This window comes from Myodes glareolus, chromosome 19 (assembly GCF_982192425.1).
Source record: "Myodes glareolus chromosome 19, mMyoGla1.1, whole genome shotgun sequence".
Taxonomy (NCBI): Eukaryota; Metazoa; Chordata; class Mammalia; order Rodentia; family Cricetidae; genus Myodes; species Myodes glareolus.
In genome coordinates, this window is record NC_142044.1 from 10,282,956 (window position 1) to 10,306,370 (window position 23,415).

Here is a 23,415-nt window from a genome sequence, read left to right on the forward strand (position 1 = left end):
ACTAAGAATTAAGGGACTTCAGAAAAGAATGTTTAGGAGTTCTTACCATTGACATGTCTTATTATTTATATCATGTCTCTACTACCTTGCACAGTGTCTGGCACAGAAAGTAAATGTATGTCTGTGTCACAGTGACTATTTCACACCTTAATGCAGAAGTCTTTGCCTTGCATTATGTTATTGTAGCAGCATTTAGTCACTCCTTATATGCTCTGTTATTATCTTTTGAATACAGTAGATACAAACAGACATCTAAGGAACAATAATAAAATAGAATACAGTGAGATAAAACAAAACAAACACTTCAGAATTGGTCAAAACAGAAAAACCACAAGAAACACAGATAGTGAGAAAGACTCATATGCTCACAATATAGGAATCCCTTAAAGACACAAAAACAGAAGCCACAGTATATACACAAAGGACCTATAATGTGAGAGAAAATACCCTGACAATGTTATGAGACAATGGACCCTCAAAGATGCTGTTGAGTTCATTTTGTTTTGGCTATCTACTGCTGAGCATAGGACTTACCTTAAGAGTGTTTCTTCCTCCACTGAGACTCCCTTGGAGAAAGCTAATTTTTCATGTGCAAGGGTGTTTTTCAGTTCTTGTGGAAGCCAATCACCATCCCTTTAAGTGGCAAGGGCATACTTAGCAAGTTTTTCAGGGTATGAAGTGTCTAAGGGTAGGATAGCAAATACCAGAACTCCATCCCTCCTATCCAAAGCAGACAGCTGCCAGAGAAGCAGAAATCTAATTATTGCTCGTCCTCCTAAGCTTAAAGGTGGTCTTACATGCTTCCTTGACAGAGTTCCCTGGGCAGTCGCTGTGACCAATAGGATCAACATTCTAGTAGAACCGACTTGCCACCTTTGGTAATGACAAATGTGTAAGTATGCGTACATTAGATTTAATTACATATTTACTTAAGACATACACGTATATTAAATGATATAATAAGCAACATTATAACTAAGTGAGATCTTCACATAATTCCTAATGATGGAAATATCTGGATTTTTTTGGAATGGTTGCCCAGACTTATGTCACAGGGTCTCTCCTCTCACGCAAGTATTTCATGTCCTAAATGAATTCTCCCTTCTGAAAAAAATGTCTTGTCGTTGACTTTGAGTTGTGTCGTGACTGCAATGTTTACGCAGCCACCCACAATGAATGAGGGTCCCTCTTTTCCCATATCCCTATCTCTGTTGTTGTCATTTGTTTTCTTCACGGTGGTCATTCTGACTGGATGAGGCGGCTTTCTTAAAATAGTTCTAGTTTGCATCGTTTGATGGCTGGAGTCATAGGACACCTTTCACAGCGCTCACTGGCTCTTTGCACTTTTCCTTTGAGAACTTTCTGTTATAACAGCTGGCCCCTTTGTTGTTTCGATGTTTTGCTGGTTTGGTGTTTTATTTTGGCAACTCTTCAGAATGCCTAAATGTTAGCCTCCTCTCTGAAGTATAGCTGACAAATTTCCCTCTCCTCCTATAGGCCTTTTATTCTGTTGATAGTTTCTTTTTGCTGTGCCTAAGCTTTATACTTCCATGGAATTTGATTTGTCAGTCTTAGGTTTAGTGCCAGTGTTTCTGGGGTTCTACTCAGAAATTTCTTGTTTATATCGTATGCTTGAACCAGCTTATTTTTAAATAGAATTGTCACTCTAACTTGCATGATATGAGTATGTTTGAATTTATGTGTACCCCTTAGCATCCATATATTTTAAAAATTTTATTTCCCATTATAGAATTTTATTTATTCCTTGACTATTTAATATATTGTATACACTGTGTTTTGGTCACTGTCACTCCTCTCCTCCTGCTTACTCCTCCCAGACTTCTCCCTGCCACCTTTCCATCTGACTTCACATCCCTTCCTTTTCCTTAATAACCCACATTTTAACAAAGCCTGCCATTTGTGTTCCTTTGTCCATAGTCTTTTGTACCATGAAACATTTAAAACAGTCATGATGAATTACTTCTCCATAAGAATTCTACTCTGACCCCACCATCCTGTCCTTGAACATGTTATCTATCTACCGTGCTAACGCTTCACTTCAGTGAGAGCTGCTCCTGATAACCTAGTATTAACTATATCTTAAGACTTCCTACATCATACTAAGATGTATCTTGTTCTTGTTGTAAGACCATATTATGTAACATGGTCTTTAGGAACTTTGCCATGGGGCTCGGCAATCAGAGGAATTCAATTGCTATTTCGTCACGATGAGTAGATGAATCTATGAATGAAAGTACTGTTTCCATTGTCTCCTAAAAATAGACATTATGCTGACATACTTGACGCATGTGTCGTAATTTCCTGCTTGTAAGTTTCTGTTTGAGCTAACTACGGTTTCCTGGTGGCTGTGTGTCCTGGTGGGTATCATCTGCCTGTTCACCGGAGACCTGATGCTGCTGTTAGAGCTAACTACGGTTTCCTGGTGGCTTTGTGTCCTGGTGGGTATCTGCCTGTTCTCCGGAGACCTGATGCTGCTCCTGCTTGCTTCACCTTCCTCTTCTTCATTTTCATGCATTTCTCGCTTCCACCTACAGGCCTAGAGTGGCTCCTGCTAGAGCAGGAAGTCTGTGAGGAGCATCCCCTGAAGACGGCCTTGGAATCAAGCCCTCCCTTTTGCTGGTTCTTCATGCCTGTTCTTCTGCTCACCTTCCTTGCAGCTCACCTGGTTCCCGCTGCCCCGCCTCACCTTTTGATCATCCGCCTTGCCTTCCAGCTCTGGGACCCTCCGGTTCATCTCTGCCTCCCCTCCCACTCATCAGCTGGTTGCTCTGAAAGTCCATGTAGCCGTTGATATATAAATACATTTTTTTTTCTTCTTGTCTTGGTTTCTGACTACTGGCAACAGCATGACCTTTTTGACCCTTGGAGCGATTGAGATGTGAGCTGTGCACCATGGTGATTTTCGGTCGCTTTCCCTGGCTCCCTCTGTTGAAATTGGCCCTGTGTATTATCACCTCCAGCTGTAAGCCAGGTCTTGCCATATCATTTCATTTGAACAAGGACACTATTCCTCTTCCCTCATGATGGCAGAAGCTGAAGTGCAGAGGTGACAAAAAGCTCCAGCTCAGGTGCTAAGCTTTTTAAGTGAAACTGACTCTAGTGACTCTAAAGGCAGTGTTTCATGACATCTTCTTGGTTGTGATTGTGCGTCTGAAACACCCTGGAAACCTAAATGCAGACACCTGGGCCTTGTTACAGGGATGCTGAATTAGAATCTAGAGATGGGCTCTTGGCATATGTATTTTCAATTGTTATTTTTGATGCACCTTGAGGTAAAACCTGCCCTGCAATTGAGCACTGTTAAGCCAGTGATTAACTGAAATATTGTACATTATCATGACAGTGAGCCTCTCATTCAAAAATTCTAGCAGTCATTGCTATCTATGTATCAAATGGTAAGTTCTCTACATCTAGTTTCTCAATTAATCATTGAGTCAAAGCAACCATATACATAAAGAGGATGAATTTAACTTAGTTAGAAAGAGGCTAAACTGCCAACTAAAGTTAATTGTTCTTTGCACAATAGGAGTTTAAATCCAAATCTTTTTTATACTTAAATATTATGTTATAGAAAACACCAATATCCCAATACTCATAAATCAAAATACACAGTATTGTAACTATCAACTTATAATTTTACTAATAGAGTTAATATGGTCATCTAATTGCTCTGTTTGAGGATTCTTATAGTTTTATTATTGCCTATAAGATAAAGTAGATTTTCCTTGTAATAGTATGAAATATCTCTTAAAATTTGTCTTACAACTGCCTCTCCAGTACTGTCTCCCTCTTTATTTACTCTACCATCACCTGAATTTTCTGTCATTTTTGTGAGGCAGTGTCTTGGTCACTGTTCTATTGCTGGGAAGAGACACTTATGAAAGAAAGCATTTAATGCAGGATTTATTAACAGAGGCTTAGTCCATTATCATTAGGTCAGGGAGCATGGCAGCACACATGACTTCATCCTGAAGAGAGAGAGGGAGAGAGAGAGAGAGAGAGAGAGAAAGAGAGAGAGAGAGAGAGAGAGAGAGAGAGAGAGAGAGAGAGAACACTAGACCTGCCTTGGGATTTTGAAACCTCAAAGTCCACCTCCAGAGACACACATCCTCCAACAAAGTTATACCAACACCAAGGTCACACCTCCTCATCTTTTAATACTTTCAACTCATACCACTCTGAGATGACTAAATATTCAAATATATGAGCCCATGGGGGTCACTCATATTCAACCCACCGCAGGCAGCAGGCTGAAACAATGGCATGTGGTCATTGGTGACCACACTAAGTCTCCTTCCTAGACTCTAATCAACTGAAAAGGACTCATGATAGTCATGTCTCCATAGAAGAGCTTCATTATAAGTGAAGTTAGATTGCAGCAGTAGCTAGAATCCAGTGTCTTACCACTGGATAAGTGGAGGTAAGGCCCTGAGCTTACCACCCAGGCACAGGTGTAACCAGTGAAGGACTGTGGGCTCCAGCGGCCCTCAGTCCTGGCACTGAGATCTTGCAAGACTGTTCCAGGAGACTGGAGTATTGAACAATTGGGCTGAAGCTGCTATTGAGAGGCTCCAGATCCTGTAAGCTGGTTGCCTGCAGGTGGAGGGGACAGCAGTGAACCACCCCTGCCTTATGTCTGGAAGGGAGTAGAAGACTTCCCCAACATGATTCTTCCTGGTTGGGCGTCTGTTGTGTATCATGTGCTAGGCTCTCTCTACCCAAAACATTCAGTTCATACCTGATGTGATATGCATACATATAGGTTCAGGTTCTTGTAAGTTCTTTTTTAAAAATATTTATTTATTTACTTATTATGTATACAATATTCTGTCTGTGTGTATGCCCGCAGGCCAGAAGAGGGCACCAGACCTCATTACAGATGGTTGTGAGCCACCATGTGGTTGCTGGGAATTGAACTCAGGACCTTTGGAAGAGCAGGCAATGCTCTTAACCCCTGAACCATCTCTCCAGCCCTTGTAAGTTCTTTGTTATTCAAAACTTTTTTCATACAATATAATTTGATCGTTTTCCCCTCCCCCAAATTCTCCCACATCCTCTCCACCTCCCAACCCACCCAACTATATGAACTCTTTCTCTGGAACACAAACAAAACAGAATTAAAGAAACAAAGGAAAAGCACAAGAAACACACACACCACATATTATTGTGTACTGTCTGATGTCTAAACTTTCCTGAGGCCGGAGCCTCCTCTCACTTAAAGTAAAGCTCAGAGTGTTGTTCCCTCACAGGCTTAAGAGTACTCCTCCAAAGTCTGACATTTCCAAGCTGCCTGGCCCAGACGGAGTCCTCCACTGTTCAGTCTCCTCCTAGAATTAGCCCAGGATGTGGAAAGATTGAGTTAAAGCGGATCATGTCCTACAATGGTGGTTGTTGATCGCCACTTTGTTTCAAGGATTGTATTAAACTTACAGTAGAAGATACGTACGTGATAAGAACAGGACAAGCCTGGTAAAATCAATGCAAGGTCACCGCCACAGGACAAACAGAAAGAAAGACCTAAATGTCAAACAAAAATTACTGCATTGGGAATCGGTAAAAATCCTGCAGGTTATAAAGGATTAGCTCTATAAAATATATTCATATGCTTTTGAAAATGTCTCTTATATTAAAAGTTGAACCACTGATGTAAAGGGACACATGCATTCTTAGACAGTAGCTCAAAGGAGAATAATATGCTTAAAAAATCTGTTTTAATACATGGAAGTATAACCTTCTTTTTCAGAAATACTTACTTTAACCTTCACAGTTACTTTATAGATTCTCTCATATTTTTTAGACTGATATTTTATTTTAAAAATTAAAATTTCTTGAGCTTTAGGAATAAATTTAAACTAGTACATGACCCTATTAGATATTAATGTATGGAATCATTAAATTAAAACACATTGTATTAGAGTTGTTATGTTTATTTTCCCATTTGTGAATTTAATTCATCTAATTCTTGAACTGGCTAATGAAATCGCTGGGAATTGAGGGGGGATCTCATGCTTCCTTCATGCACTTCCGTTACTTTCAGTTTCCGCAACAGAATGCCATTTACTTTTTTCTGTCCACAAATGTCATTATATTTTCCTTTATATAAGGCATAATATGCTAAGAAGAAAATAAACATAACATGAAGATCTTTGATCCTAGTAAGAGTCGGAGAGTGTGGTAAGCTGCCATGTTTAGTACACATGATACACAGAAATGGATTTGCGTTACTGTACAACTGTGTTGCAGGCGAGCGGTTAGAGCTTGTTCTTTGTGTCTTACAACACCCAGCACAGCCCCTCATATAGATGACATATACCTAACTTTAGTTAATGAGTGGGAAGCTAGTGAATCACAGAAATAGGGGCACGGTAGCATATTATGAAACCGGCTTTTTAATGACATAAAGTCATTCTGATCACAAGGGGTTGTTTTATTGGCATATGTGTGAGCTCTGTTTGAAGTAGGACTACATTCAGAAAAGTGTAAGATTCAGAAGATGAGTAAAAGGTGCAGCCAGCTCCCAATTTAAATTCTTACTGTTGGCCTCCTCCCAGTAACTTGTCTCCAAAATTAACTACTGCCTTGGCTTAAAGCATCAGAAATTTGTTTCTCTGTCTTGTGAAACGGAACCACTAAAGGTCTAGTCTTTGCATCTCATGTGTGCTGTGTAAGCCACGTGAGATCAATTCATGTGAAAGGTGTGATTAGTATTTACTCACAGACATTGCTGTGTAGCCCTCATTCAGATAAATGTACCAGAATTCACATATTTCACATAATTCACATATCTTTTCTATTGTAATCTAAATGAGGGACATTTAGATTTGTTGTTCTTTTAATGTGAGGGTGTCATTGGTAGCACAACAGATAATTTTCACAACAGATAATTTTCACAACAGATAATTTTCAATCTTTTGGTGATTGTATGCACAGATGCCTAGGAATGGAGTTCCAGCAAAGTCCGAATACACATGGTTAGCAGATACCTGCTATCAGTCTCCCCCTTCAGCTGCACCTGAGCGTTCAGCTCCTCTTTATTGGAGACATTTGGTTTCATTTCGGCCATTCTATGGGGCATGTTCTGAAATAATAGGACGCTGTCGTATGCATTCCTACGATTACTAGTAATAACGAGGACCCATTTTTCTTTGGATATATGTTCTTTGGAAGTTCCTGTTCGTAGTTTACACTGTATGTGTGTATCTGTTTTCTGTAGCACTTCATCATGTATTCTGATACAGGCCCGCGGTCAAGTAGAGGCACTATACAAGCTGTCTTTGTCAGCAGATTTTACCTGCAGGTTTTTCAGGTTATACCACGTAGTCCTGCCACTGTTGGCAAGGACTGGTGTATAACAGAATCCATTTCTAGAGCTTGACTCCTGATTAACTGAACTGGAGGTGGAAATTGGATGTAAGTATTGGCTACTGTTTCATCCCCAGTCCCTTGTCAGTCATTTTCTTAATATTGAAACAGATTTTTTAATCTTTAGTTCAAGATTCACTTTTCATATATATATATATATATACATATATATAATTTTAATCTATGTTCCAAAATCATAATAGAAATTAATAAATGGGGATAAATAAAAACTTGTCTTCATAGGTTTACTATGTATTCATAATTATAGTGAACTTTCTTCTGAGCTAAGGATACAACTCAGTTGAGAACTTAATGCCCAAAAAAACCCTGGGCTTGACTTCAATTCTACATAAACCAAGCCTGGTGGTGCAGCCTGTGGTCCAGTGCTCAGGAGGAGAGGACAGGTGAGTCAGAAGTTTGAGGTCATCCTCAGATATAAAGTGAGTTTAATGCCAGACTATATGAGATATGCCTCAATTAAAAAAAATAAGTAAGATATAAAGAAATTTACTTTCTCATGGAATGTTTAATACTAGTCCCACGTAAAATGAGAAGCTTTTCACTTTGTGCTTTTTTCCCTAAAGTGATGGCATCCTTTTCAGCATCATAGAAGCAGATTACAAAAGCCCACATTTTCATGGAAGAGATTTGTTATTCACAATCAATGGGAAAAGGTTGGCCTGAGGCTCACATTGGGTGAAATGAAAAGTTGTGGCTCATTATGAAGAGGAAATGGGCAGAAAGCTGCAGGACATCAGTCTTGCTGCAGAAGTCTGCAAGGCCAAATATTCAGGGCAATCACATGGAGCTGAAACCCCCCCCCCCCCATGGAAATTTCCACAGTGGGTCACCGGCCCAGGTTTGCTTTCACACCGTCCTGCAATATAAAACATCTCATATATTGCAGGCATAATTCTTCCCTTGTTTGCGAGACCCTCCTAACCTTGATTCTCTTGAGATTCTTGACCTGGGCACAGAAATTCCCACGTTTGGGATTTGGAGGTCACACCATGCAAGAGGATGCCGGGTGTAAAGGAGACTTTCCTGCCATTGGCTTGGAAGGGAGCTATTGATACTCTCCCCATTTCATTTGGACTTATTCTTGCTGTGTGATTTTTTTAAGGACCCTTACCTCCTTCAGCTTGAATTTTCAGGATGTTCTATGAAATGGAAATGCAGCAGTATGGAAAAGAAGATTGACAGCCAGAGTTCTCAATCTGCCTTTCACAGAGGATAATTTGTTCAACATTAAATATAAAAAGCTCTGCCTGATGGTGGCATTAGAACCAGCGGGGTGTCTTATCAACCAACATGCTGGGAAACAGGTTTATACAACTCATTCTCTTTAGTAATCATTGCCTCCAAGTGAGGACATCAAGCATGTTAAATGGAACTCAGTTCATAATTGTCAGATATTAGTATAATGGATTCAGTTAAAAGGATTTTAGACATTTGGGGCAAATTGGCCTTTTCTGGAAGCAGCACATGCACGGCTTCCTAAAATTGGAGAGAGGGTCAGTACCTGGATGCCAGGCTTTAGTGTACAACACTTTCTGACTCATCTGCCACTCACAACATTCTTGACTTAAGGGTATGGACACTAGGCAAAGCCTACCTCCAAGAGATGACTGTAATCTGCAGAAAGTTACGGAACTGAATGATTCATGAAGTCTGGAGTTTGATTGTCAGATAAAGCAAAACAAAATCAAAACCAAAACCTACAGAACCAAGAATAGTTTTCCTTAGCTTCATAGACTTTTTCAAAAGTGTTGTGTGAGTTTTGTTGGGCATACTTTCATCTTGCATTTGTGTTGTTTTCGAATGAGACTTGTCCCCCGTAGGCTCATGTATTTGAATGATTTGTCTCCAGTGCTGTTTGGAAAACTTGTAAAACTGTTAGGAGATAGAAAGCAAGAAGGTTTGACAGATTGGCCTCACTTCCTTGTCTTTCTCTTCCTCCTCTTGGGTGTGAATAAAATATGATCAGGCAGTTTCTCTTTCTACCAGCCCAGCCTGGAGCACCTGCTTACCTGCCTTCCCTACCATGATGGAATATAATATATCCCTTCTGGAACTCTAGTCAGACACACCCTTCCCCCTTGTTTTCATTTATAAATATAAAGGCAGGTGACCCGAGGCTGGTCCCACGAGGGGCAGCAGAGGCACACCTTGGCGGGTCCCCTTGGCAGGTGGGAGACCTTGGCGGGTACCCTTGGCAGGTGGGAGACCTTAGTGGGCCCCCTTTACAGGTGGGAGACCTTGGCGGGTCCCCTGAGATAGACAGACAGATACACCATGCAGAGAGACCTGGGGTATAGACTTTATTTAGTGGGTTATGGGGAAGGAGGAAAGGATGAAGGGGGAAAAAGGGAAGAAGGTGGGGGGAGAGAGAGAGGCAGCTTCTGCGTCTCCAGAAGAAGGGCAGACAGACAGACAGATAGAGAGAGAAAGAGAGAGAGAGAGAAAGAGAGAGAGAGAGAGAGAGAGAGAGAGAGAGAGAGAGAGAGAGAGAGAGACAGTAGTTACCTCTTCGAAAGAGGGATGGAAAGAGAGCAGGCTGGAGAGAAGGCAAGAGATTCAAGGAGGAGATTGGGAGTGAGCGGTGCTTGTCTCTTAAAGGGACAGGGTACCCAGGTGACAGACCAGGCTAGCAGATTACAACACCCCTCTAAGTTGCTGTTTGTCAGGGTATTCTACTAGAATAACAGAACTAGTGTGGTTAGGAAGCAAGTTGTGCCCTGGTTCTTACATCCTACATTGTTTAGAATATTGTCTTAGTAGCTAAGGTTGTTGAAGTCTACTTTAAGAAACAGTATCTTCCCCTTAAATCTTATAAATAGGTGTGCACTTTTGGCACAGCAGAGAAATCATAGAGGTATCATCTGGCAGGATTGGTTCCTGATTCTTATACTTACATAGGACTAGCATATTATAAATAGAGTTAAGAACCATTTGGAGGCCTCATTCTATTTTTGCCTCAGGAACACTTCAGTGAGCCAAAGGTATGTTAAGTCAGTTTTTCATTACTGTACCTGAGAGATAACATAAAACGGTTTGCTTTTGCTTACAGTTTTGAATCTTAAGCATTGCCTTATGTCTGTGGTAAGGCAGTACCTCACAGCAGGAGCCTAGGATAGAGCTCCCTTACTTGTGACTGAGAAGCATAGCAAAGGAGAAAGACAAATGAGCAGGGCCCCATAATTATTGTCAAGGTCATGCCTCTAATGATCCAAGCTGTCCCTCTAGGCAATGACTTCTCTTTCCTGTGAAGTGATTTTGGAGAGACTAGTGAATGTATTTTATTATAGGCTTAAGTGTGGGGATTTGAAGAAATCAAGGCCATGAAAATACACCCACATGTATTCCTTGAGAGAGGGTCACTTGAACCTCACTTTTTTCTTTTAATTTAACTTTCTTTTTTCATTGGTTTTACATACCAACAGGTTTCCCCTCCCTCCTCTCCTCCAGTCCCCTCCCCTTTTCCCTTCTACCCATCAATCGCTCCTCCTCCTTCATCTCCATTCAGAAAGGAGCAGGCCCTCCCATGGCTTGCACAGAGCTAAGCAAGTCAAATTGGGGCAGGACCAAGCTCCTCCCCTTACTTTGAGGTAAAATCCCGCCTAGGAAACAGGTTACCAAGTCAGCTAAGAGCCAGGGAGAGGTCCCTGCTCTCACTGTTAGAAGCCTTATTAAGTGACCAAGCTACATGGTTGTCACACATCTGCAGAGGGCTTAGGTCGGTCCCATGCAGGCTCCCTAACTGCTTCCTTCCTTCCTTATTATTTCTGCCACGTCCCAGACACTGCCAAGCCAGAGACTGAGCCTTTAGCACTGGGACTTTCACAAGTCAAACCGCAGCACAGCACAAACACTGCTAACCTCAATGAGCAGACACCCCAGACAGTCTTTCACATAGCAGGCCGAGCTTCAGAGAACCTTGAGTGCAGTAGAACCCTCACTGGGAAAGCTTCGTTTTTACAATTTCTCTTTATTTTACTTATTTGAGATTTAGTTTTATACTACAGCTTTAGCTCAATCAAGCTGTGGAATAACCAAAGTTAAAACATATTTTAAAGATTAGTTCGCATATCTAGGTCATGAATGAATGTACATATGTATATATTGTTTACACACACACATGTTTGGAATTGTACTTAGGGTCTCATAAATGGAAGGCAAATGCTCTATTATTTTGTGTTCTGATAAATACATTTGCTTTTGAAAATATTCAGATAAAGAGACAGTCTCCCTTCAGCCTTCCTTCAGATCCCACTCTTATGGACCCTGTTATAAATGTAGCCAGTATTAACACTGAAGTACTCTTCTAACCAGTGTAATGTTTTATATATAAGACTCATATATAAACACATTCAAGTATATAGTTTACCAGACAATAAGAAACTACAGAATCTGATTTTCTACTATTTTACAATAGGAGCAAACTGGAGGAGATGATGAAGCTTAGGAATATATTCCCCTCTAGAAACTGAGATGTTTTTCCAAAGGCCTTCGAGTGTGGCCTCAGACTGGACATTTTCACCCACACTGTCTTTCCTATCCTTCAGCTTTACCAAGAGGCAAGACACTCTATTCCATATAATCTAGAAAACCTTGTCTTTGTCTTCATATTAAAGTAGTCATACGACTTCTGAGCTAACAGGATGAAAACAATGGATATTTTTAATTAAGAGTTAAGCATGCTACGTAAATAGGCTACCCAGGCAGCAAGGGACTCTTTCCCAGATCCTTGCAGACTGAAATAGGACAATTACTAAGACAAATGGGTCCGTGTGACCTATTATCTCTTATTTCTACCAAATTCTAGCAGCTTCCCTCTCCCCTTCCTTTATGCCTACCTGACAATGGAGCAGAAGCAATGGCTTTTTTTTTTCTTTCGTAACTGTTGATCTTGATTGCTCGCAATCTTCCACCCCCAGGGGTTCCCATCCCCCCTTGATTAGGAGAAATGGCCCCCTGCTCATCCTGTCAAGGCTTCCACACTGCACAGTGAATAGGGGAGAAATCTCATTTTGGAGACGAGCATTTTCTGTGAACTCTATTAAGCCACAAAGAAGCCAGCCTTTCGTAGGGTCACATTTCCAGGACATAATCACCAACTTCTTGGGTGCAATAGGAGGCCCCCACCGGCATCCACTCCTTCCATGTTCCTCAGCGATTATTTTGGCATGGCAGCGTCCTCGGGGGAGCTGGAGACGCTTCCTTCACATTTTAATGAGCCTGTCATCCAGCCTCAATTTTCCTCCTTCAGTCTTTATTTCTTTCTGATCCCTTTCTTTCATGTTGTGAGGCCCCGTTTATTTGGAAGGCACGGGGAACAGAGATTTTTAAAATGTCATTCAGTATAGATGGAAATCCATTTTCCCCTCTTGAGACTTAACTATATTGTATTTCCTGGTTAAGTAGGGTGAAAAATATTCTTTATCTGTGTTCTGCGAAAAATGACACATAACGGGACACAGAACATTTTGATAAAGAATACTTTTATTTTTCATGACAATCTGAAGTGTGCATGAGTGAATGAATATATAATAAAAGTATTACAGCAAACAGCCCTGTGCAGAAACACAGGGCAGACTTGGCCCGTGACTCAGCAAGTGAATACCCTGCCATTCTTGTACAGCTCTGATAATAATCTTTTATTTCTAGAGGTTAACTTAATAGCAAATCCCAAACATAGTATTTAATTTAAAAAAAAATTTAAAAACAAAAGCAATACCAGAACAGATAAAGGGAGAGACAGAATATTTTAAATGGTTTCATTGTACTAATCTTACCCTTCATTTCATTCTGCTTTATATTTTTCTCACATTAGAGCTTAATTTTATAACTAAATTTACCATGGGATTTAGTTTCGGGAGATGGTAGAAGAGAATTTGATTTTATAAATAAATTTACTTAGGATTTATTATGTAAGGATTGTCAATTAGGTTATATTTTAATGCATCATAGCTTCCCATCAATGACTTTTTATTTTATTTTTTTTCTGGTAGCCTTTGTTAGGAAAATAATGGCCACGACTCATGCTCCCTGTAGCTTTCCCTATTTAGATTAATCTGGTTCTTTATCCTTTGCAAACATATGTATGATCTGCTTCAATCAGATTTTCTGAAAACAAAGGGAAGTATTCCCCATTCCCTCCCCAAGGGCTTTACAAATGATATGCATTGAACTAATCCAATTGGACTAATATGATTATTTTTGTGTGTATGCAGAAGGGCATAGATTCTTCAATAATACATGAGAGAAGAGAGGGGGTCTCCTGACAATTTTTTTTACATGGATCTGGAGAGCATGATTTCTGTGCTAAGAACCCATATGGCCACTAAGTCCTACCTTTCTGTACATGTGCCACCGTTTCGGAAATAAGGATGCACTCTCTAACGCGGACAGAGAATATGTGTTGGCTCACATGTACTTGTTCTTCTTCCCAGTAATGGTGAGGGTCATATAAACACAGACTAAGACTCTCACCTGTCCACAGCTGTGACAGAGACCAGGCATGGGTATCCACACCTGTTCTTTATCTAAGTCTGGGTGTGCCCTCCCTTGTTCTTAAGCTGACTTGCTGGTGTTGGGGAAGGTTTTCTTTATTCATGCCACACTCTTTTTTTTGGAAATTTCAAATAATTACTATTTTTTTATCTTGTGCCAATTAATTCATAACATATGTATGTACACACTTATTAGAAAAACACACATGTAATAATATACACACAGATTAGATCCCTCCCTGTTTCCCATTCATTCAGGGAATCAGTTTAGTTCCTGTTTTGTAGGGGTGGGAAATGGAGCATATAGAAATGAGTGATTTATTGGACAACTGTATCATAGGCTTCCCATTAGGCAGAGTCCACCACCAAACACACAGCTCTGTTTTTCCATCTTCCTCGAAAACTATTCTCAATAAGGTAGATTCAACTTATTGTTCAAGTTCAGAGACAAACCTCAACCCCACCAGTAGTTTTCTCCCGATTATCTCCTGCTCTTCACATCAGTTTAGACTTTCAATAACTTTACGTGAAAATCTTTCTATTCACACTGTTCTATCAGGTGCCACCATTTGTCTCGTGAAACGCCATAAAAATAATCCATTGAATATTTGTGTTAAATTAGAGGAGCATTTTAGTACAAAGAGCTCTGATATGTTTGGGATACCCCTATTCTGTAATGCTTTATGTCTTTTTAAAATAGTTCACTTTCTAAAATTTAAATGAAGTACCATCTCCTGGTCGTTTGATAGGTCTCACAGTCTCCTTTTCCTTTCTCAAGTGGTACTAGTGCCACCACACTTCTGTCAATCCCATTGCTTCTGGTTTATAACATTCGGATAGCTTCCTGTGGTCTTCAGTCTGTTAATAAAGATTATAACCCAGTAAAGGTCATTTGCGATCTGGCTCCTTGTTTTCTTATATTCACCCACCCAATTCTCTAACCATGGAGATCTATAGGGAACCAGGGTAGTTCCTTTGTCTGGGGTGGCTTTCTGTTTTCTTTGTCTTCTTAGAAATTCTAGGTTCAAACACAGTCATTTATTCTTTCCTTACAAATCATAGAACACTGATTCATCTTTTCATCATTTTCGAAATGTTTGCTATACCAATGCACTTTTCCCCTTATTTACTAAACAACACTCACTAACATATAGATGAGTATTAATTTAAATACTACAACTGAAAAAAAAAAACTTTTGCTTTTTTCTTGACTAAATGGAAATTCAATGTGACTCGCAATAGATAAGAGAAACTCATTGAAATGAACCCATCATTATAAAGATCTTTCTGCACTTATCACTTTTTATATAATCTCACACAGCCACAGCAACATGCTCTGCTGTTACAACACAGCCCACCAGCTTTGTTTATCAGATCATTGGAAATCCAAGTTAGAGAGAGAATTTCTGACAGGTATTTTGTAGGCCAATATATAATCATATTTATAGGAAGGTAAACTTATGAATGATTAAATGCATCTTTTTTATAATCACATTTATTGTTTGAGCTTTCTTCATCTTCCTTTTTTCCCTTCCTTCCTTCCTTCCTTCCTTCCTTCCTTCCTTCCTTCCTTCCTTCCTTCTTTTCTTTCTCTCTTTCTTTCTTTCTTTCTTTGGTTTTTTAGTAAACCAAAGAAAGAAAGAAAGGGCACAAGGGTTAGTCTTAACCCTTGTGCCTGTGGAACAAGTCGGCTCTGCAGTGGCTGCATTCCAAACAGAAAGTGATAATGTGAGTGTGATCCTTGGCCATTAGTCTTGTGATGTTGGTCTAAGTTCAGGAAGGAAAGAATCAAATACAGATAAATGACAGTGGGATTTAGCAGGACACTGAAGTGGAGTGCCTTGTCTCTGGAGGTGGATGTTGTCATGGAAAATTCAGCCGTCAGGCTGGATTTGTTAGATTATGTGGTAGAACGAGCATGAACTCGGAACAGAGCACAGCATCGTGTCTAGAGCTGGGGTGCTCACGTGTAGCTGCTTGGCTGGACTTAATCACACACGCCACTTGACTTTGCCGCACTGTGTGCTCATAAAACGCCAAAAGGATTTTCATTGGAAAAGTTCACATATACAGTTCAAATCCCTTCTCGTCATTCTCTATTGTACATATCTATAGTTATTTGTATACTAAATAGAGGTGCAACAGAATAGCTCGTGTTCACATGTTTTCCCTCTTTGATTTACTAAAAATACGCCAACATGCATGCTGGATTTTTAGTGCACTGAAAGCTTAGAGAGGAGAAAAATATTATTTAAAATATTTCAAATTTGTTGAAATTTTAAAACCAGGGTTACAAACTCCTAATTTGTACTAAATCTATAAAATGCTACCCATCTTAGAAATCCAGAGAAGATACTACACACTAAATAGTGTTATAAAAATAGAACTTTGTAAGCAGTAATAAATGGGAGTTTATTTCCTATTTTATTTCAACATGTGTAATTTTAGTTGTTCCTTTTCAAATTATAACCGGATACAAAAAAAAAACCCTCTTTCACACGGAAAGGATGTTATTAAGTTTTCCTTTGGGTAAAAAAGACAGCTGTGTGCAGGCAAGTCTCAAAATAGCTCTAAAGATGGATGCAATAGCTTATTAACAGGACTATGCTGTGACGAGATGAACCACGGTGTTTGATGCCTTGTGGTATTACTCATTTTGTTGCTGTTCCCCATGCCTGATGTGTACTGCGAGCTAGGCACTCAGCCTAGCAAAGCTCAGAACTCGGGCATGCATTTTTGAACTAAGGTTGGGTGTCCCTTTTTTTCTGCTTTTTCATCTGTGATATTTTGCTGTTTTTATTGTTATTGTTGTTTGTTTGTTTTTCGAGGACTTCAGCTACACTTGAACACCACACGTCAATGAGAATTTCTCTTTCTTAATAAATCGATCAATTACTCTTCTAGCCTTTATGATAAAGTATCTAACAACAACAACTTAAGGGAAGAGCATTTTGACTCCTGGTTTGAGATGGTACAGGTCTATCTTGGGAGGGGGGGATTCATGGCAGCAGGAGCATATGACTAGGGCGCCTCACATCTTGATGGATCAAGCAGTAGTGAGTATGGCATAGACCTAGAGTGGGCTAGAGCCCTTTATTCCAGCTCTTACATGTGTGTGTGTGTGTGTGTGTGTGTGTGTGTGTGTTTGTGTGTTCAAAGGCTAAAGTCTAAGGGATACCTTGCCCAAGTAAATCTTAGTTGATCTGCTGTAAGGATGCCAAGGTGCTGTTGAATTTTGCAACATGATTGATCTCCAAATCAAACTCAGTGAGGGACTTCTACCCCCAAATTTCCCACAACAGTAAGTTTTATGTTTCTTTCACACTGTTTTCCCCAGAGAGAGGTTTCATGGTTTCTTGAAAATTCAGCAAAGGTCCACTAAAGTTGTAATAGCCAGAACCTGGAAACAATCTAGATACCCCTCAACTGAAGAATGGATAAAGAAAATGTGGTACGTTTACACAATAGAGTACTACTCAGTGGTAAAAAATAATATCTTGAAATTTGTTTGCAAATGGATAGATCTAGAAAAAAAACATGTTAAGTGAGGTAACCCACACCCAGAAAGACAAATATCACATGTTCTCATTCATAAGTGGTTTTTAGACATAAAGCAAAGAAAAATCTGTCTACAATCTACAACCCCAGAGAACCTAGACAACAAAAAGGACACTAAGAGAGACATACATGAATCTAAACAGGACGAAGAAAAAGACAGTCTGCTTAGTAAATCGGGAGCGTGAGTGTCACGGGAGAGGGGAGCAGGGTAGGGGGAGGAAGGGAAGTGAGTGGAGAAAAATGTATAGTGACATAAAGACAATAAAATAAATAAATAAAAAAGATCAAAAACTATTCCTGTAATACTTGGTTTTATTGTAGTTTAGAGTCCTGGATTCTTGACCAGCACACTATGGAGACTCCAAATATTTTTAGTTTAAAACTAGATAGACTACTTTCTAGAAGACAGTATGATAAAAAATACTTGGTAACCACTTGAGAGTGTACACAAGTCACATTAGATGCAAACACAATGGGGTGTGAGCATCAATACCGACTGTCTCTATCCCAAACTTTTCATCTTCCCAATAAAATTTTTGAACCCAATATCAGTGACTCTTTCCACAGGCTGAGCTTAGCATCCTTTGCCATGTCTCTGAGGATATGCCTCTGCTGGTGGAATCCCACAGCATTTGTTCTGTGTTTGATTTATTTCAATGTTATCTTACTTTCACTATGCTGTTGTACATATCAGAAAGTTTTTTATTTTCCTTTTTATGTCTGTGTGCTATGCCATTGCCTCTTCTAGGTGTTAATCTGGAGACAGGTAATTGGTTGCTTCTACTTTTTAGCTATCACAAATAATGTTACTCTAAACATCGGTTTAACATTTCTGTTTAAATCACTGCTTTTAAGTATTCTGCATATGAAACTAAGTCAAACTAAGAGTGAAATTTCTGGGAAATTTCTCCTTTTATTTGGTTGAGGACTTAAATTGGTGTCTTTTGTTTACTATGGAAAAGAATACCATATGAACACTCAAGTTCTTAGTTCCAAGATAGCATTGTCTGTAACTCATCTGACAGGACTCCATGTGATCACCATGCTTTCAAAAGGGCTTTTCTCATGGCACTGCCTTGTAAAATACTTTTTATAAGGAGGCAAAAGTCTATCATAGATCAAGATAGTTCCTCACTGCTGATCTTTAGAATAAACTCTCTTATCTGCATCCACATCATATAATCCCTCCTTCCTTCCTTCCTTCCTTCCTCCCTTCCTTCCTTCCTTCCTTCCTTCCTTTCTTTCTTTTGTTCTTTCTTTCTCTTTCCTTACAGTAAAGCAACCTAGGCCTTATTCCCAAGCAGTTTTTGGAATTTATTTCACAAATGGCCTGAAACGGCACTTGCCACCAAGGAAGAAGATGGAATATAAGGACATGTCATTCTCCTTGTGGGAATGATTATTCTGGACACGGCACTAATTTGCTAACCTGGAAAAAGTCAGTAGTGTTTATGAAGACCTTGACATATTCACCAAACTGAGAATTTTAAGTAAATATCACGGGCTTGTACATGCTGATCCCTGGGGTAATTGCTTAATACAAGTTCCTCAGAGCTCCTTATCCTTGGAAATCACATTAAAACGATGACATTATCAAGGTGTAGGAGGATGAGTGAGAAAAAAAATTAAAGATGGCCTCATTGTAGGGAATGAGACGGAAAGTTCATTTCCATGGAGATGCTTTGTCCTTTCTCCTAGATTCATTCTTCTCTCAGAAAGGCGAGAGAGGACGGCCGGACATATTCCTTTGAGACACATAGTTAATTATCCCAAATAATGTGGCTCAGGCTGCCAGTTAATGGGAATGGAAATCAAGTAATCTCAGAGACCTGCAGGGCCACATCACTTCCTTTGCCTCCTGCTGTCAATCTTGCTGTGGATTAGCTTTGGTCCTACAGGCCAACCAATGAGGAAAGTGATGGAATCATGGAGTTGGACATTTGGATGGAACCTTTACTCATGTTTCTTGTTTCATCTACCTCTCTTCTCAGTAGAAAGCCAGAGGCCAAGTAAGTTTTCCAGAGAAAGTGGGCAACATACAGAGTGTGTTCAGGGTCTCCTGATTTGAAAGCCAGAGTAATCTAGTTTGGATTTCAGATTCTGTCACTTACTGGTTCTGAGGCTTTAATAAATGAAGCAACTTCTTTGCCCTCAGTTTTCTCCTCTTTAAGCCAGCTCAAATAAAAGCTTTGCATAATTGACAACAAAATAGAATAATTCTTATATACTCTTTCTAGGATTCCATGGCTGCTTCCCCCTTCAGTATGTCAGTGCATCCTCTTCATGCATATTATCTTAGGCTGCTGCACTGAAAGTGTTAGGAGAGCATTAGCTATGCATCCCCCATGCCTGTAGGTAACGCTAACGTAATGTAATCAAGTATCACCTTACCCATTTCTTCAATCCATTCTCCAAAATAAGATTTGAGCAATCACTTTAAAATAAGAGTTTGATTACATTATTTCCTGGCTCGAACTCTATCATTGTCATTTGATCACCCTTAGGACCATTTAAACATCTTATCATGGCATTTGATTGACCTTGGTTTCTACTAACAGTCAACCCTGTCTCTTGCTCTAAATTGGTCTCTGATATAGTTATGTATCCAATGTCTCCCATGTATCATATTTTCTTTTGGTAATCTTTCATTTTTCTTCTTTTCCAAGATAACGTGGTGTCCGCCTTCTTAGAAGATTTCTCAACTGTCCTAGAGTCTTCCTTGTCACTCTTATGTACTGCCGCTGGATGGTTACTTGAACATAAGGTTGCAGAGCACAAGGCTCTGGTCTCAGCAGAGCAAGCATTGTCTTTCATTTCCTGCATGAAAAAGCTGTCTTTTCATTCCTGACCTTCAGCTGATCTCAACGCATATTTACTGTAGGGAGGAGTGAATGAGAATCTCAGTGCTTTGAAGGTAATTAGTTTCATGTCCTTCCCCCACCCACTAAGTCAGAGACACATCTCTAATTATCCTTACTAATATTATTCCTCAGTGGGCTCTGTTGCTACAGGATGGATCTGATCTTTGCTGTGGCCCAAATAGAGAGGAATGCATGGCAGCCATTTCTCCTCACTCCCCCAGATCTTCTGGAAGATGGGTGGAAAAGCCCAAAGCATAACGCAGTCCCATGAGTTCAGAGAATAGGAGGAGGGCAGACTGTTCAGTTGCCTTCTCATCGCTGTGACCACATTCACAACAGGAGCAATTTAACAGAGGAAGGACTCATTTGGCTCACAACTCAGAGGCTGGAGCCTATCATGCAAAGAAAACATCGCATGTTGGGAGCTTTCAATTGGATGTGTTCATGTCAAGCCTCTGGACGCTGAGATCTAGGATGGGAACCAGAAGTGGGCATCACATTAAGCCCTGCTTCGCATGTTTTATTTACATTCCCCAGTTAGGCTGCATCTTCTGAAGCATCCACAACTTTCCCAAACAGTGCGCCAATCAGAAATGAAGTTTTTAAACCTATAAGCCAGTGGGAGAAACTTGTAACATTCGTACTACAACACACATAAAATATCTTAACCAACTTCTTGAGAGTGTGATGAAGGGCCAAAATCTAGGCAAAGGGTGAAAAAGATCAGTACCGATTAATGGGAGGTCTTTAGGTCACGGGGACATGCCCTTAACTGGAACTGTAGGGCCTCTTTATTCCATACTTTTTAACCATGCTGTAGATGGGGTTTGTTCTGCGCATGCTCCTGCCATGACGCTCTGCTTCGCAAGAAGCCTAAACCAGATGCTAAACTCTCCCAAAGTTTGTTCCAAATCAACCTTACCCTATGGAAGTAATTCACTTCAGCTGTTTGTTACGATTACAGAAAGCTTGTAAACACAAATGTCCTTTGGAAATTCCTTTATTAAAGCAGCAAATATACGAAACGGTTGCATTGTCCCGTGGCTGTGATCCCCACGAAGCATGAACTGTCTCGAGACGGCTCTGTTTACCTAACTGTCTTGGAATCTCAGTCTCCCTCCATGCCTGCTGATTGACGGGTGAGTGCTGCCCCTGGCCTTTGTGCTTTTTCACAGTGCCCACCTGACTGCGTGGATGATGGTCCAATTGGCTTACAGTGTTTGCAGCTGAGCTTATTGGAGAAGGCCATGCATATGCAATATTCAACACACCTTTTATTCTGGACAAAGGGATTCAAATGCACGATGCAAATAGAGTTCAGAATGATACTGAAATAAGAAATCATTGAAACCTATACCTTTCTAAAAATCTGTTTTCATTTTGTCCACTTCATTCTGGATGTGCCTAAGACATAATTGGGATTTTTTTTTTGCATTCTTTCAATCCAGAATAAATCAAATACCACATTTCTTTGTCTTTTTGTTTACTATGTCATATTTAGTCGATTGCTTTTGCAGTATAGTAAATTTGTTTATTTAGTTAAATTGGTGACGTTAACATTTTTAGTTGCTCTCCCCTTTAGGAGATACTGCAGAGCGAGGCAAGGGCTATTTCTTGTACGTGCCGTCTTAGCCATTTAGGGTTCACGCTCTACAAAAGCATTCCATTTGGTTGACTACAAGTCAAGGTGTGCTGACTGTTGTCATTATTATTCTGGTAAAAGACCCTATGCTATTTTAGAGATTTTTTTTTTTTACAGTAATTTATACTTCCATCTGCCATCCATCTGTGTATTCCTTCCAAAGCTTTGAAAACCGTGAACTCCAGAACCGAATCAACCCTGCCCTCTTGTGGCAAAGTTTAGAATTTCAGGACAGACCTTTACCAAGGACTCATTAGCTGTTTCCTTTTATTGGTATCTTACTATATACATGAAGAAATTATGATTGTGTGTATAGATGGAGTACAGTGTAATGCTCTTAAGAACAGTTTTTATACATTCTTTTCTGTGAGCCTAAATAAAGCTGTCATTATTAGCATCTTGTTTTCAAATGCTGGTATGAGTTTAACAGATTCAGATATGATTTGGTTGTAGAGTTCAAAATATAACTGAAAAATAATCTTGGGATACATTCCTGAATACTGCACAACGCTGTCTTGCCCATTAGGCAATTCTGTTTTGTGTCTAGGAAACAGGGGAAACCCAGGTCATTTCATACAAAATTCAACCTTCCTCTTATTATCTATTATCAATGTGATAGATTTATTACATCAGAGGAGCAATTTGGTTTTTGTTTGAGAAGAGTGGTGGAAAAACACAAGACCCATGTCCTATTTTCTCAACAACAGAGGGAAGTTGAGGTTGAGACTCCTTTTGCTTTTAAAGGCAACTAATATTACTGAGCGACCTTTGACTACAAGGGCTGAGCTGAGACTTAAGAACCAGACAGATGGGCCCACACACTCATGGTACTTACGGAGCAAATGAATATTAGTTGATCACAAAGGTGGATGTTATCTTGTTTATAAAGAATTTGAATGTAGAAATTATCCTTGGGAAATCCATCTTTATGTGACATCTGGGTTAGGTTTTTCTGAGCCATTAATGGGAGAACTAAGAATTGAGGACAAAAATACAGAACATTAATGAAGAGCAGGTGAAGTGGGAGGTCGCTTAAAAAAGGCGTGGCTTAGGGGCATGGAGGTAAGATGAAGTGTGGGTGATGAGAGGAGGGTACAAAGTTCTTCTGGGTTGAGGAGTGCTGCTTGTCTTTCTTCTTAGGATACTTGGTAATGAGTGAAGGGCTTCACTCAGAGAATATATGTCTGTTTCTTACTATATACTTTAAAGCAGTGGTTCTCAACCAGTGGGTTGCGAGCCCAAGAACCCTTTCACAGGGGTCACCTAAGACAATTGGAAAACACAAATATTTACATTATAATTCATAACAGTAGCAAAGTTACAGTTATGAAGTAACAACGAGTAATTTTGTGGGTGGGTGGGTCACCACAACATGAAGAACTGTACTAGAGGGTCGCAGCATTAGGATGGTTGAGAACCACTGCTTTAAAGACTGGACTGGGAAGGCCCACTGCTGAGA

General features: G+C 39.9%; 1 pseudogene across 10 annotated transcripts in view; it reads left to right on the forward strand.

The window, feature by feature from the left end:
- LOC125415122 (nonsense-mediated mRNA decay factor SMG5 pseudogene) overlaps window positions 1-23,415 on the forward strand; it is a 106,288-nt pseudogene that overhangs the window by 35,725 nt on the left and 47,148 nt on the right. For 4 of the 10 annotated variants that reach the window (XR_014998067.2, XR_014998061.2, XR_014998062.2 and 1 more), the window contains one exon: window positions 813-892. The exons of 4 other annotated variants lie outside the window; for them this stretch is intronic. The product of XR_014998067.2 is annotated as a nonsense-mediated mRNA decay factor SMG5 pseudogene, transcript variant X7 (transcript). Of the gene's footprint in view, window positions 1-812; window positions 893-2,555; window positions 2,854-23,415 lie in introns of those variants that run through there. 2 more of the 10 variants (XR_014998073.2, XR_014998074.2) reach the window with 2 other exon arrangements.